Source organism: Octopus bimaculoides, chromosome 5 (assembly GCF_046866305.1).
Source record: "Octopus bimaculoides isolate indiv1 chromosome 5, ASM4686630v1, whole genome shotgun sequence".
Taxonomy (NCBI): domain Eukaryota; kingdom Metazoa; phylum Mollusca; class Cephalopoda; order Octopoda; family Octopodidae; genus Octopus; species Octopus bimaculoides.
Genome location: NC_142932.1, coordinates 105,042,681 through 105,057,254, shown reverse-complemented (window position 1 = coordinate 105,057,254; position 14,574 = coordinate 105,042,681). Strand labels below are relative to the sequence as shown.

Here is a 14,574-nt window from a genome sequence, read left to right as displayed (position 1 = left end):
TCTCTGGATTACTGTCTGTCTGATAGGCTGGATGCATTTAGTGGGATAAATTTCAGGATTTTAAGACTGAATGCCCTTGGGAGCTCTTTTACGCTTATGACCTTGTTCTTATAACTGAATCACTACTTGAATTAGAGGAAATTTCAGGTGTAGAAGCAAGGTCTAGAATCAAAGGGACTAGGAGTTAATTTAGCAAAGACCAACATCCTAGTAAGTAGAAAAATAGACAAATCCCAAATCCCTTTAAGGAGATGGCCCCACTCAATATATAAGAAAAGTGCTCGTAGAAACTCTACACAGTGTATGCAGTGTAAACTATGAGCACATAAGAGGTGCAGCAGTATCACGGGAAGGTTAACAGAGAAAGGGGTCTTTGTACATTCTTTGTATTTATTGTACTCACACATCTGCCACACACAGAGAATAGACTTCCTCAAATGTCCAGGGGGGGGGGCCTCCTTAGAAGAAGTAGATAGCTTCTGTAACCTAGGCAACCAAGTTAGCAATGGAAGAGGAAGTTCTGAAAGCACAGTTACTTGAATAAGAACGAGCTGGGCAAAGTTCAAAGAGCTTCTACATCTGTTTGTAACAAGGGGCCTCTCCCTCGGAGTGAAAGGAATGTTGTATATAGACAGCTATGCTACGTGGCAGTGAAACTTGCAGAGGACATGCAAAGGCTTGAAAGGAATCAAGTGTAGTAACAAAATGGTGAGAGAAGATCTTCAGATGTTGGGCCTCACAGAGAAAATAACAAGGGACTGAGATTCCTGGTGATTTGCTGTGTTTGAGAAGATACAAGCTAAGTATAATCATGGCCATCCATACATATAGGCATGTCCTTTGTGGTCTTTACCCCTGCCCCAACTCCCTCTCTCGGGTGAAAGGTCCTCATCTTGCAGGCTTGCAGGTACCTGCGCCACACAAAAAGCACCCATACTGGTGTCACACAGAAAGCACTCATGCCAGTGCTATGCAAAAAGCACTCACGCTGATGCCACATAAAAAGCACCTATGCCAGTGCCACATAAAAGCACCCAGTACACTCTGCAAAGTGGCTGGCATTAAGAAGGACATTCAGCCATAGAAACCATGCCAAAACAGACAACTGGAGCCTGGGCAGTTCTCTGGCTGAGCAATTCCTGTCAAAACCATCTAACCCATGCTAGCATAGAAAACAGACATTAAATAACTATGATGAAGCTGATGTGTATGATATCCCAGCAACTACAATAAGATTATTTAAACCTTATTTATGTATTATTATGTATTACACATCATCATCATCATCGTTTAACGTCCGCTTTCCATGCTAGCATGGGTTGGACGATTTGAGGACTGGTGGAGCCCGAAGGCTACACCAGGCTCCAATCTGATTTGGCAGAGTTTCTACAGCTGGATGCCCTTCCTAACGCCAACCACTCAGAGAGTGTAGTGGGTGCGTTTACGTGCCACCAGCACGAAGGCCAGTCAGGCGGTACTAGCAACGGCCACGCTCAAAATGGTGTACTTCATGTGCCACCCGCACAACAGCCAGTCCAGGGGCACTGGCAACGATCTCGCTCGAAAATCCTTACACATGTCACGGGCACAAGTGCCAGAAAGGTGACGCTGGGCACAGGTGCCATCCCGATTTCGCTTTCGCTTGCCCAGTTATACTTGATAAACATAGATGTTAGATAAGCACAAGGTCTTTTTAAAATAAGAAAGAGTTGTACACACATCAGACTCACTCTATCATTCTCACATAATAAAACTGGCAAAACAGTCAAGACAACTGAAGTTAAGAATGTAGGGATTTGCCAAATGGCTAAAGGGATCTCCAGACCTCACAGCACCACCTAACTTGGTGGGTTTCCCAGCCGTAAAACATCATTCCTGATGCTTGGCCTCCATCATAGCTTCAAGCACAGGAAAGTACATTGCCACTAATATCAATTGACCTTTTTGACCTGTTACCACCAACTTCAAAGTTATAGGGGCAAAGGTTACTTATTTCTTTAATTTCTTTTTGTGAAAGCATGCCACTAAACATACACACATACATTTAATGTACATATATATGCACATTTCTGGATGGTTATTAACCCCCACAACCTCACCTCCCAGTTTATCTGCCTTTTGAAGGATCTCATTTTACATCCTGCAGGTTATACAATATCCCTTCCCTCACTCACCAAACTTGGTGGAGTTAACAATTTAGTTGTCAACTCACAACCATGCAACAGGTTGTACCAGGGTACATGTTACCAATTGTGCTCTCAAACAACCTGAGAAACACACACACACACACACACACACACACATACATACACACAAACAAACACACACACACATACATACACACAAACAAACACACACACACACACACACACACACACACACCAAATGTTTCCATCGTTGTAAAAGGTTGTTCGCATTTACAATATATTTCTACATCATTTACGATATGACACTGATCTCACACCAGTTACAAAGTAATACAAATTTGAGTTAATATTTTCTGTCTACCCACTTACTCTCCAACCAGATCATTTTATTTCTTCAATTTGATGTTTAGTCATCAGCAAACACCTTGACATACAAACAACATCTGTATTACAAATCACTTCCACCAAGATGTGACCTAAACAAACACATTTACAGACCACGTCTGCATAAAACTCACTATAACATCTATTGTTTCTTTACAAGCCATTGAGTACAAAATTTTTACAAGTAGCAAAATAACAATTTTTCTCTCAAACCAAATCATGTAACATTGCATTTTGTTAAAAATTTTAGGAAATCCTAACCATTTTGTGTCAACAAAGCTACTGCAGTTAAAACCAAAGCTAGAATTAGAAAAACGTCCAGATTGATCCAAAATGAGAGTAAAATAGAATATCTTTAAACCTATAGGAAATTTTACATACACATCTGGAAGGGTGTGGGTAGCAGGGAATTGTACCATGTAGCCAAAAGGGAGACTGGGCGGCAGGTATACATAGCCAAGGGTGAAGCAGAAAAGAAGAAGTTTGCCAATGTCCAGCGACGTGAGGACCAAACAACTGAAGTATTTCGGATTGCAAGACAATGTGTGAGAGAAAATTGTCATGTCACAGAAGAGAAATGTATCCGCATGGATGATGGTGCACTTGCTTGTAATGATTTAGAAAAGAAAGAGGCTTGGAGAAGCCATTATGAAAGACTGCTGAACGTGGAGAATGAATGGGAGGAGGAGAGCCTACCAAATGTTGACCCAGTAGAGGGACCAGCTATCCGAATAGATAGCTCCCTGGTAGATAAAGCAATTAAGGGTATGAAGCTAGGAAAATCCCCCAGCCCATCAGGAATCACTGCTGAGATGCTAAAATATCTGGTGGTGTGGGCTATGGCCTAGTCACCTGCATTGTAAACCAGGGAGTTCATGATGGAGTCATACCCAATGACTGGCGTAGCAGCACCATGGTCAACTGCTACAAAGGTAAAGGTGATGCTTTAGATAGAAATAACTAAAGGGGTATCAAACTGCTGGACCAGGTGATGAAGGTCACAAAGAGGGTCATAACCCATCTCATTAGAGAGAGAGTCTGCTTAGATGAGATGCAGTTCGGTTTGTGCCAGGTAGAATCACCACTGATGCTATATTCCTGGTTCGACAACTGCAGGAGAAATACCTAGCTAAAGATAAACCCCTATACTTAGCTTTTGTGGACTTGGAGAAAGCTACAGGGTCCCCGATCCCTTATCTTATGGGCGATGCGGAAACTGGGAATTAACTAATGGTTAATATGGGCTGTACAGGCCCTATACAGAGAGGCCGTTAGTAAGGTTAGGATTGGCAATGAGTAAAGTGAAGAATTCCAGATAGAAGTAGGAGTCCACTAAGGATCATCCCTCAGCCCCCTCTTATTCATCATAGTCCTCCAGGCAATAACAGAGGAATACAAGACAGGATGCCCCCAGGAGCTCCAGAAGAAAACTCCAGAAGTTAGAAAGGATCACAAAAGTACAGCTCCCAAAATTACTGCAGAGCTTAATGACTACCCTGAGAACACAGTTTCCACAAAAACTATTTGCTGCGAGTTGCACAAAGCTGGATTTCACAGGAAGGCTGCAATCAGAAAACCACTACTTCCAAAAACAAATGTTGCAAAGTGTTTAGAGTGGTGTAAAAAACTACAGAATTGGTCCCTAGAGCAGTGGAAGAATGCTATTTTCTCAGACGAGTCATCCTTTACCTTATTTCCAACCACCAGCCAAGTATACGTGTGGAGACAGCCAAAAGAAGCATTTGACCCAGACTACCTTCTCCCAACTGTTAAACATGGAGGAGGATCTGTGATGATCTGGGGGGTTATATCTTGAAAATCTGCCAGCCCAATGGTTTCCCTTCATAGAAGAATTAATAGTCAAGACTATTTAAGCATTTTATCTGATCAAATTCATTCTATGGCTGCAGAACTGTTTTCTGAGGGAAACACAATCTTTCAGGATGATAAGGCACCAATTCACACAGCTAAAGTTGTTACTGAATGGCACAAAGAACATTCTAGTGAAGTTGAGCATCTTATCTGGCCACCACAGTCCCTAGATCTCAATATTATTGAACATTTATGGTGCATTTTAGAAAAACAAGTAAGGAGTCAATATCCCCCACTGTCATCACTACAAGAACTGGAGACTGTTTTAGCTGAAGAATGGACAAAAATTCCTTTGGAAACAATTCAAACTTTGTACAAGTCCATACCTTACAGAATTCAAGCTGTAATTATTGCCGAAGGCGGTCCTATCCCATATTAAAATTAATTTGTTTGAAATTTTAAGGTGTTTCCATTATTTTGTCCAACCGCTGTATATATATATAATACATATAGTTATCTGTGTGTGTGTGCGTGTTTTCTGTATGTCTCTCAACATATAGTCAACGCAACACAAACTTTAAAAAAAGACTTTCAGTATAATGACAGGTTGTTGTTGTTGAGAGAGAAATGCAATGAGAGGAGCAGGTGAATTGTGCATTTGAAAAACAGAATTAAAATTTGTTTCAAGAAAAAAAAGCAGGTTGTTGTTAAGCATATCAATGTGATCATTGTAGTCGGTTTCTGCTGAAGGAACTATTTCAATCTTGACTGGGTTGTTACCTGACAGCATAACAACGAGTCACAACTAGTTGCTATAATAGTTATGGACAAACTGCAGCCCACCGGACATTCTGAATGGTATGTCTAACAAAAAATTACCCCCAATTCTTTTTTTTTTTTCTTTTTTTGAATAGTATAGCCCACATGATAATGAGCAATGGACTCATGTGGCCCTCTTCTTGAGAAACAGTTACACATGCCTGGTATAATATAAACAACAAAACCACCATAAACAAAGAACACCCTAAACACGTTTAACCTTGTCAAATGTAATGCTTATTTATCAATGTCGTTTTGAATTAATCACAGATTATCTCGCAGTTTTGAGATTTAAATGACGTGATCATTTGTTTTTAGAATGACATTGTAAGGTAGATGTGAGAGGCTGAATCTAGTTGGTTTGGCCATAAAACAGGCAAAATATTTGGGCCAGATAGGGCTGGTTTAAATCCTAAAGGGTTAACCTAACATGAACAAGAATTTCAATGGAGAACAACTCAGAAGCACAAGAAAATTAAAAACAAAAGGTTCACAGCCAACAAACAGATCAAATATATACATCCTGTATATATAAGCTGTAGGACTGCCAGATGGCCACTGCTGAGACCCCCTTCGGTCATGACTGACCATAGGATTGCACCTAGAAAGTTACTCTCCCAGGTACAAGTCTGGGCAAGGTTGTTTATGGAAGACCAGCAGTCACCCATGCATATCGGCCTCCCCTCTCCACACCACCAGTGTTATCCAAGGGAAACACAAAGGCCGATACAGCTTGGCACCTGTGACGTCGCAATTCATTTCTACAGATGAGTGAACTGGAGCAGCGTGAAATAAAGTGTCTTGCTCAAGAACACAATACGCAGCCCAGTCCAGGATTCGAACTCACAACCTCACAATCGTAAGATTGACGCGCTAACCACTAAGCCATGCACCTTCACCAGGTGGCCAATAAAGACTTGGTTAGACCACTTTACTTCACAAGGAGTATAGGACCGTTTTCCTGGTTTCTCTGATGTATATATATATTCCTCCCTGGATGGGATACCAGTCCATTGCAGGATTACTCATTTTTACCAGCTGAGTGGAATGGAGCAACATGAAATGAAGTGTTTTTTCTTAAGAACACAATCCATCATCCAGTCCAGGAATCATAATCATGAGTCCAACACTCTAACCATTAAGCTATGCACCTCCACTTGGTCTTTCTATAATTTATTTATAACTAGTAGTTATGGAAGTCCATCCATCCTTCTTCATACTCAGATGAAGAGTTAAACTGAGCATTCAAAGCTAACCAAACATGCGACAATTTTGCAGTACATTCACTGCTTATAATGAACCAATGAAAGAGCCTCTATGTCATTGTTTAATCTAGCATAGCAGCCAAAACTCTTTCAAATCATATCCTACTATTTTAACAGCGGAAGGACACACAAAATAATGCTGTACTATACATACTAGTCCAGAAAAAAAATAGGCTGGTTATGGGCTAAATAACAATTTGTTTCATAGACACAAGGCCCTTAGTTGATTAAACTGACTCTGGTACTTAACTGGTACCTTATTTTATCAACCCTTGAAGGATAAAAGGCAAAGTAGACATTAGCAGGATTTTAACACAGAACACAAAAAATCAGACCAATGCACTAAATAACAACAGCAACAACAGTAAGTTGTTCTATTTTGTGATAGTTATTTACAGATAAGACTGAGCTACTTATTGTTAAGAGCCTTGACCTTTGAGACAGTAACAGAGACTGTTGGGTGTCTGGCATTTTATCAACACAACCACTTGCAGCTGATGGTATATACAGCAGGTTTCTTATGTCAAAACATCTAACATGAACACAAAACCAAAGTGAAGATTTATAGACACAATCCACACATCTTTGCTATTGTTATTCAATGCAAGTTAGGCCTTGCTGGCAACTGCATGGAGCACTGCATCCTGTACAACAGGTCATATTAGATGTTATGTTCTAGATTCTTCCACAACTTAATAGAAAGCAAAGATCACTCAACAACATTGATGTTATGGGCAGAAACATACATCATGAAATTGAGGACCTATCAAAGCTAATGAGAAACAGATTCATGGTTAGTTATTGCAAAAGCATAACTAATTTAAGAGCTACTGAAAAACATTTGGTTACTTAGCATCACAATAGGCTCACCTACTTCCGAAAGGAGGGGCCCCGCCACGTCAAAACGGTAGAGGAGTAGGGGCCGAAACCGGACGTGGTTCCTCCTGATGATGTCTTGAGCTAACTGGATCCTAATCCACCAAGGGAAGGTATGTCAGAGGAAAGTAATTCAACAACGCGGGTTGATGAACCGTAAGACGTGTGGCCAGAACCTTCCGGAAAATAACCATAGCGAGGGACATTCCACAGTTGAATCAGAACAGTCACAAACAGTGAAAAAAGACATGCACCCAACACCAGAGCTGAAGACACCTCCGAAAGGAGGTGGCCCTGCCACGTCAAAACGGTAGAGGAGTAGGGGCCGAAACCGGACGTGGTTCCTCCTGATGATGTCTTCAGCTAACTGGATCCTATAAAGGAGCTGTTGTGGTAGCAGACCACGAAACATGGTTGAAATTCCTTCCTAAAGTGATTTAAAATATAAACTTCTGGAAATAATCATACAAAATAAAAGACAATAGGATCCATTTTACACTTATCTGTTTACTAATAAATCACTGCAATTATACAACATCCATGTCTCTGGACTTTCATAATTTGGCATCTGATGATAGTAGCCTCTAATGACTTCAAAGATTTCCTATATCTTTTATCTTACTTGTTTCAGTCATTGGACTACAGCTATTCTGGTGCACTGCCTTGAGAGGCTCTGCTGAACAAAGCAACCCCAGAACTTGGAAACATGCTGTGCTTGAGAAAACCTGCCCAGCAAAAGTAAAATCCATATCCATGATGTGTTCCTGCCCTCAAAACCCTCCCATGTTCACCACTGCTGTTTCCTCCCTCCGCTCCATTCTCCATCACATATCCACTTTCCTACCTGTACACACAATGCCACTGTTAAATCCCCACCATTTTATCCAACTACACATTCTGATTTCAAATTCCACTGAAGTCAACTTTGCCATTCATTCTTTCAGGGTCGATGAAATAAGTACCATTTGAGCATTGGGATCAGTGTAAAACTAGCTCTCTTCCCCAAAATTCCAGATCCTGTGCCTATAGTAGAAAGCATCATCATCATCATCATCATCATCATCATTATTATTATTATTATTATTGTAAAGGTGGCGAGCTGGCAGAATCATCAAACAAAATCATCAGACAAGGTGGCGAGTTGGTAGAATTGTTAGCACACAGGGCAAAATGCTTAGCGGTATTTCGTCTGCAGTTACATTCTGAGTTCAAATTCCGCTGAGGTCGACTTTGCCTTTCATCCTTTCTGGGTTGATAAATTTTAAGTACCAGATACGCACTGGGGTCGATGTAATCGACTTAATCCTTTTGTCTGTCCTTGTTTGTCCCCTCTATGTTTAGCCCCTTGAGGGCAATAAAGAAATAAGAATCATCAGACAAAATGCAGTGCTATTTCATCCACCTTTATATTCTGAGTTCAAATTCCACTGAGATTGATTGACTCTACCTTTCACTCTTTCAGGGTTGAAATAAGAACCAGTTGAGCATTGGAGATCAATATAATCAACTAGCCTCCAAGCCCAAAGTTTCAAGCCTTCTGCTTATAGTAGGAAAATTTATTATTATTATTATTATTATTATTATTATTATTATTACTGAAGGCAGTAAATTGGCACACTCATTAGCATGTCCGGCAAAATGCTTAAGTGGCATTTCATCTCTTTTCATGTTCTGAGTTCAAATTCAGCTGAGGTCAACTTTGCATTTCGTCCTTTCAGATCGATAAAATAAGTATCAGCTAAACACTAGCGTTGATGTAATTGACTTACCCCTCCCCTCAAAATTGCTGGTCTTGAGCCAAAATTTGAAATTATTATTATGAATAGCATTATTATTATTATTGTACACTTCCTAAATGGAACAACTCCCCAAAGAATGTTACTTTGGACATCAATAGCAAACTATTCCAAATCTAGACATAATGATTTAAAAACAATTTTCAAAGTCTCATGTGATTATCTATCAGCTATGAAAACAAAACTTGGTATTCTAACCCATATGGGGTTTGGTATTTGGATTTTGCTCCTAGATATGTTAATATCCATTCAACTAGAAATGATTTATTCATTTCATTTCTTTATTCCTTCACTGATTTCAGTCTGAACTGCAGCTGTGCTGAGGCACTGTTTTCAAAAAGGATTTTGAATCAATTTATATCAATCCCAGAACTCAGACTAGTACCTATTCTACCAAAATTCTTTGCCACATAACTATACCTCTGCTTATATAACCAAGACTACATTGTGTTTTTATTCAAATTATTCAAAATGAATTTAAGATATCTTAGATATTTTGAATTATTATACAAGAAGGTAATAGTGTTTTTTCCCTCTCTTTTTGCTTGGTCTGTGTGGTAAGAAGTTTGCTTCTCAACCACATTGATTCTAGGTACAGCCCCACTGCATGGCATATTGTGAGCAGATTTGTAGACAGAAACTGTGAGGAAGCCCTTTATGCATCTATATAAATATATGTGTGTGTGCATGCATGTTACTTTCTCCTTCCCTTGACATCATGTGATAGTTGTAAACGAATGCCACTGTCATGTAAGTGGTGTCATTCATTTCCAATCGTTATCTCTATCACCCAAGTGTCAGGTGATGACAGAGTTTTCAAAGAAGGCAGATCAAACAGCTTTCAGCACACATAGGTGAAATGATTGACCGAATTCATTGTATGATACTCTTTACTCTTTTACTTGTTTCAGTCATTTGACTGTGGCCATGCTGGAGCACCGCTTTTAGTCAAGCAAATTGACCCCAGGACTTATTCTATCGGTCTTTTTTGCCGAACCGCTAATTACAGGGACGTAAACACACCACCATTGGTTGTCAAGTGATGTTGGGGGACACAAACATATACACACACATACATATATATATATATATATATATATATACATATATACGACGGGTTTCTTTCAGTTTCCGTCTACCAAATCCACTCACAAGGCTTTGGTCAGCCCGAGGCTATTGTAGAAGACACTTGCCCAAAGTGCCACGCAGTGGGAATGAACCTGGAACCATGTGGTTGGTAAGCAAGCTACTTACCACACAGCCACTCCTGCGCCTATAATATATATATATATATATATATATATATATATATATATATATATAATGAACTTATTGTATATATTTACTACCCACCCTTTGATATTTCCAACCAAATACATTCTCATGCAGATGAGATCACTTCTTACTCCCCAATAAATATCTCATGCCAAGTGTGCATTATTTTCGTGAAGTAAAACTTCGAAGATATTTCCCGATGACAATAACCAAAATTTCTTCAAGGAATCAAAAATCACAATGCTCTCTCTCTCTCTCTTCATATATCTATCTTTCTCACACACTCTGTCTCTCTCTCTCTGTCTCACTTTCTCCTTCTCCTTCTTTCTCAACGATGCACAAAAAAAAAAAAAACCTTCACAAACATTTTACAATTGCTATAATCTCTCATAATAACTTCTTATATTATAACCAAAAATGCATTTTAACCCTTTAGCATTTAAACCGGCCATAAACCGGTCAAAATATTTTTCCCATTTTATGTTCAGACTAATCAGATCCAGCCTACTCTACAATGTTGGTCTAAAAAATATATAGCCACATAATTGAAATCTCAAGGCTACAAGATAATACCTGATTAATTCAAACAATGTGAATCATCATCATCATTTAGCATCTGCTTTCCATACTCGCGTGGATAAGACAGTTTGCCTGGAACTGATAAACTGGAGTATTGCATCAAGTTCCAGTCTGATTTGGCTTGGTTTCTATGGCTGGATGTCCTTCCTTACACTTGCTAAGCATTATATTTGAAATAATAATCTGAATGCTAAAGAGTTACAAGTTATGCTTGTGTTTCAGTATCAAAAACTGCTTTGTCAGTATCAGAAACAGCAAACTAATTATCTTATGTAAAAAAAAAACAAGTGTGACCTGTACCATGACATTGCTCACATATTTGGAACAGAGCGACTGTCACAAACAAGAACATCACAGAACGCACCCAAAAATAGACCATGTGACTGAGTGGTAAACTTTTCTCTGGCACATTACAACCACATGTGCATCAGCAGACTGTCTCTTCTGTTACTGCTACAGCAGTTCCTTCTCCTTTGAACTAACAAGTTATACATCAGCCAAACATACAGACACATACAAGCCCAACAAATATTCCATTGCCTTTCCTTTTATCATCCCTGCTGTGTTTCACTCCCTAAACGTGGCACCAAATACACTGCCCATACTTTCACCCCACCACAATATTTTGAGACTCCTTCCCATCCCGTCTTTTCCTATGGGTATCAATCTCCAGACTTCTAAGCTGAACATGTAGGTACATCTACTTGGATTAACATCACCAGTCTGAGAGGACGAGTGAAGCAGTAAACTATGGTAATTATCCACCTTCAGATTATATATATATATATATATAGATAAATAATCCTTCGTACAGACGGTCAGTAGCAACGCCTACTGGGTTCGGCTGCTCTACATTGACAAGGGGCAATACCCCGAAACTAGTCTGTAGATGCCAGACCAGCAAGGTGAAGCGCTGACCTCCCCTGTTCGAAGGTTATAAAGGACATAGGTTCGTGTATCACATAGCTAGCTAGAGGCGATGGCCTCTTGGAGCTAATCAACGGCAGCATTCGTCCTATCTTTTGGACTGGCATGTTGGCTTGGCGATAACTATTAATATATATATATATATATATATATATATATATATATATATATATATATATATATATAAGAATTTAAGGATTGGAGAAAACGCATGTTATAATTGCAAACTTTATTCCTACATATGTTTCAAAGGATTACAATCTGTGTGATCCATAGGGATCTTTGATCAAAGATCCCTATGGATCTCACAGGTTGTAATCCTTTGAAACATATGTAGGAATAAAGTTTGCAATTATAACATGCGTTTTCTCCAATCCTTAAATATACTCAAATACCCAAAATTTCAAGGAGTTCCTGCCTTAAAAACAGGAGCTAACCACAGTTATTTTGTGTTCTTTGCTACATTGGTTTCTATTAACCCATTTATTCTATCAGAAGAATTTTTATTCATTAAGATAGAAGAAATACACATAAGTATATATCGTTGCCCGGGTTAAAGAGAATAATGAAATCTAAAAACGCTGTCTAGACTAAGCATCATCTTTATATATAGAGATGTATATACACACACGCACCCAAACACACGTATATATATGTATATCAATATAAATATATGAAAGTCAATGAAGTTTCGTAAAAGAAGGTGATCATATACATACTTTCTTGCTGTTGTGATTATAACACCTCATTGTAAACTATGTTCCTTGTTTTCCCTTGTGGAGCATATACAAATAGGTTTTTTGTTGCTGCCCACTCTTGAGCAGCCAACATACAGTTGTCCATGTGAGAAGCAGGGCTCTTCCATGAGAAGACCAGCTACAGACAGTGTTTGACCCTGATATTTGTTTATGGACATGGCAAAAGTCACACGAAGGGGGAATTGTAGTCTTCTGAATGTAAAAGGAATGTCTGCTCCTGATGGAGTAAGAGGAATTCTTGGAATAAAGACGTCATCCCCTTTTGCACATCCAGAAAGAATGGTAGCCTCGATAACGTGTGACATCATTTTCTAAATAATGCTCATCTGTTATGTTCGGGTTAAAATTTCATCAACATCAGAAATATATGAATTTTCATGGGAGTTATGGCCGTTATGCAAAGAATATAATTTCCAAATTTCATAAAGATCCATTCAGTACTTTTGACGTACTTTTGGATAAGAAAACAAATGACTAATGTGTGTGTTTGTGTGCATGTGTATGTGTGTGTGATGGGTGTATATATGTATAGATATCTGTATGCATGTATATATGTATATATGTGTACATATTACATGTACATCTATATATATATATATATACATTTACACATATGTATACATATACATGTATGTATAGATCTATATATATATACATATACGTGTACATCTATATGTATACATATACATATATCTCTCTCTCTCTCTTTCTCTCTCTCTCTTTCTCTCTCTCTTTCTCTCTCTGAAAGTATCTGTCATTACAGTATCGAAATGGTGTACATATACATGTATATGTATACATATACATCTCTCTCTCTCTCTCTTTCTGTCTCTCTCTTTCTCTCTTTCTCTCTCTGTGAAAGTATCTGTCACTACAGTATCGAAATGTGATTGTTTCAGTTAGTGGAATAGTTTCATTTTTAAAGTGAAAGTATTTGACATGAGTGTTTTTGTTTCACTTTTGACACGTAATACTTAAATAGTGAAGGAGATATTATGTTGCCGTGTGCTCGAACTCTGCAAGAAGTTAATAATTTTTTTTGACTAAAACACAACTGGAACCCTAAGTAAGGCATGTGTAAAATTTGAATGAAATTGGTTGCGTAGTTCCCGAGTTTTAGGGATTCACACAGACAGACAGACAGACAGACACACATTCTCATTTTTATATATATAGATATATATATATATATATATATATATATATATATATATATATATATATACAGACAGACAGACAGACAGACAGACAGACAGACAGACAGACAGACAGATATACACCTTTATAAATTTGTGTTGCAAGATTCCTGATGTAAAACCATGTGTTGAAACAGATATTGTATTTCTTTCTTTTTTTTTTTTTTTTCTTTCAAAATAAACACACACACACCATATATTCATTCCTCACTCATTTATTACTGATTGTATCTTAATTCATGTCCACTGTCCAGAAATCTTTTGTCACACATCTGTGACCTCTTCACCAACACTTTCCGTCTTTGTGTGTGCTCCTTGAAGATGGAAAGTGTTGCTGAAGAGGTAACAGATGTGTGACAAAAGATTTCTAGACAATGGACACGAATTAAAATAAGAACAGTAATGAACAAGTGAAGAATGAATATATAGTGCCTGTGTTTATTTTTTATATGTGTGTGTGTGTGAATACATATATATATATATATATATATATATAGATAGATAGATAAAGCTTACTTGGAAAAGGATGCGTGGTGTTCGATCATATAATAATATAAATATATAAATATATGCATATATCCATACATATATGTACATACCTACATCTATATGTATACATACATGCATATATGGATAGAAGACATCACAAAAGAACGTTAAACACAATGAGAAACGAAAACAGAAAACAAACTTTTTTACAATCAATGAAAAAACAGAGAAATGAGATGTCCTTGCCTTCG

General features: G+C 38.2%; 1 protein-coding gene across 15 annotated transcripts in view; it reads right to left on the bottom strand.

Annotated features, from left to right (window-relative positions):
• LOC106870742 (arf-GAP with Rho-GAP domain, ANK repeat and PH domain-containing protein 2) overlaps positions 1–14,574 on the bottom strand; it is a 285,612-nt gene that overhangs the window by 167,908 nt on the left and 103,130 nt on the right. The window lies entirely within an intron of this gene.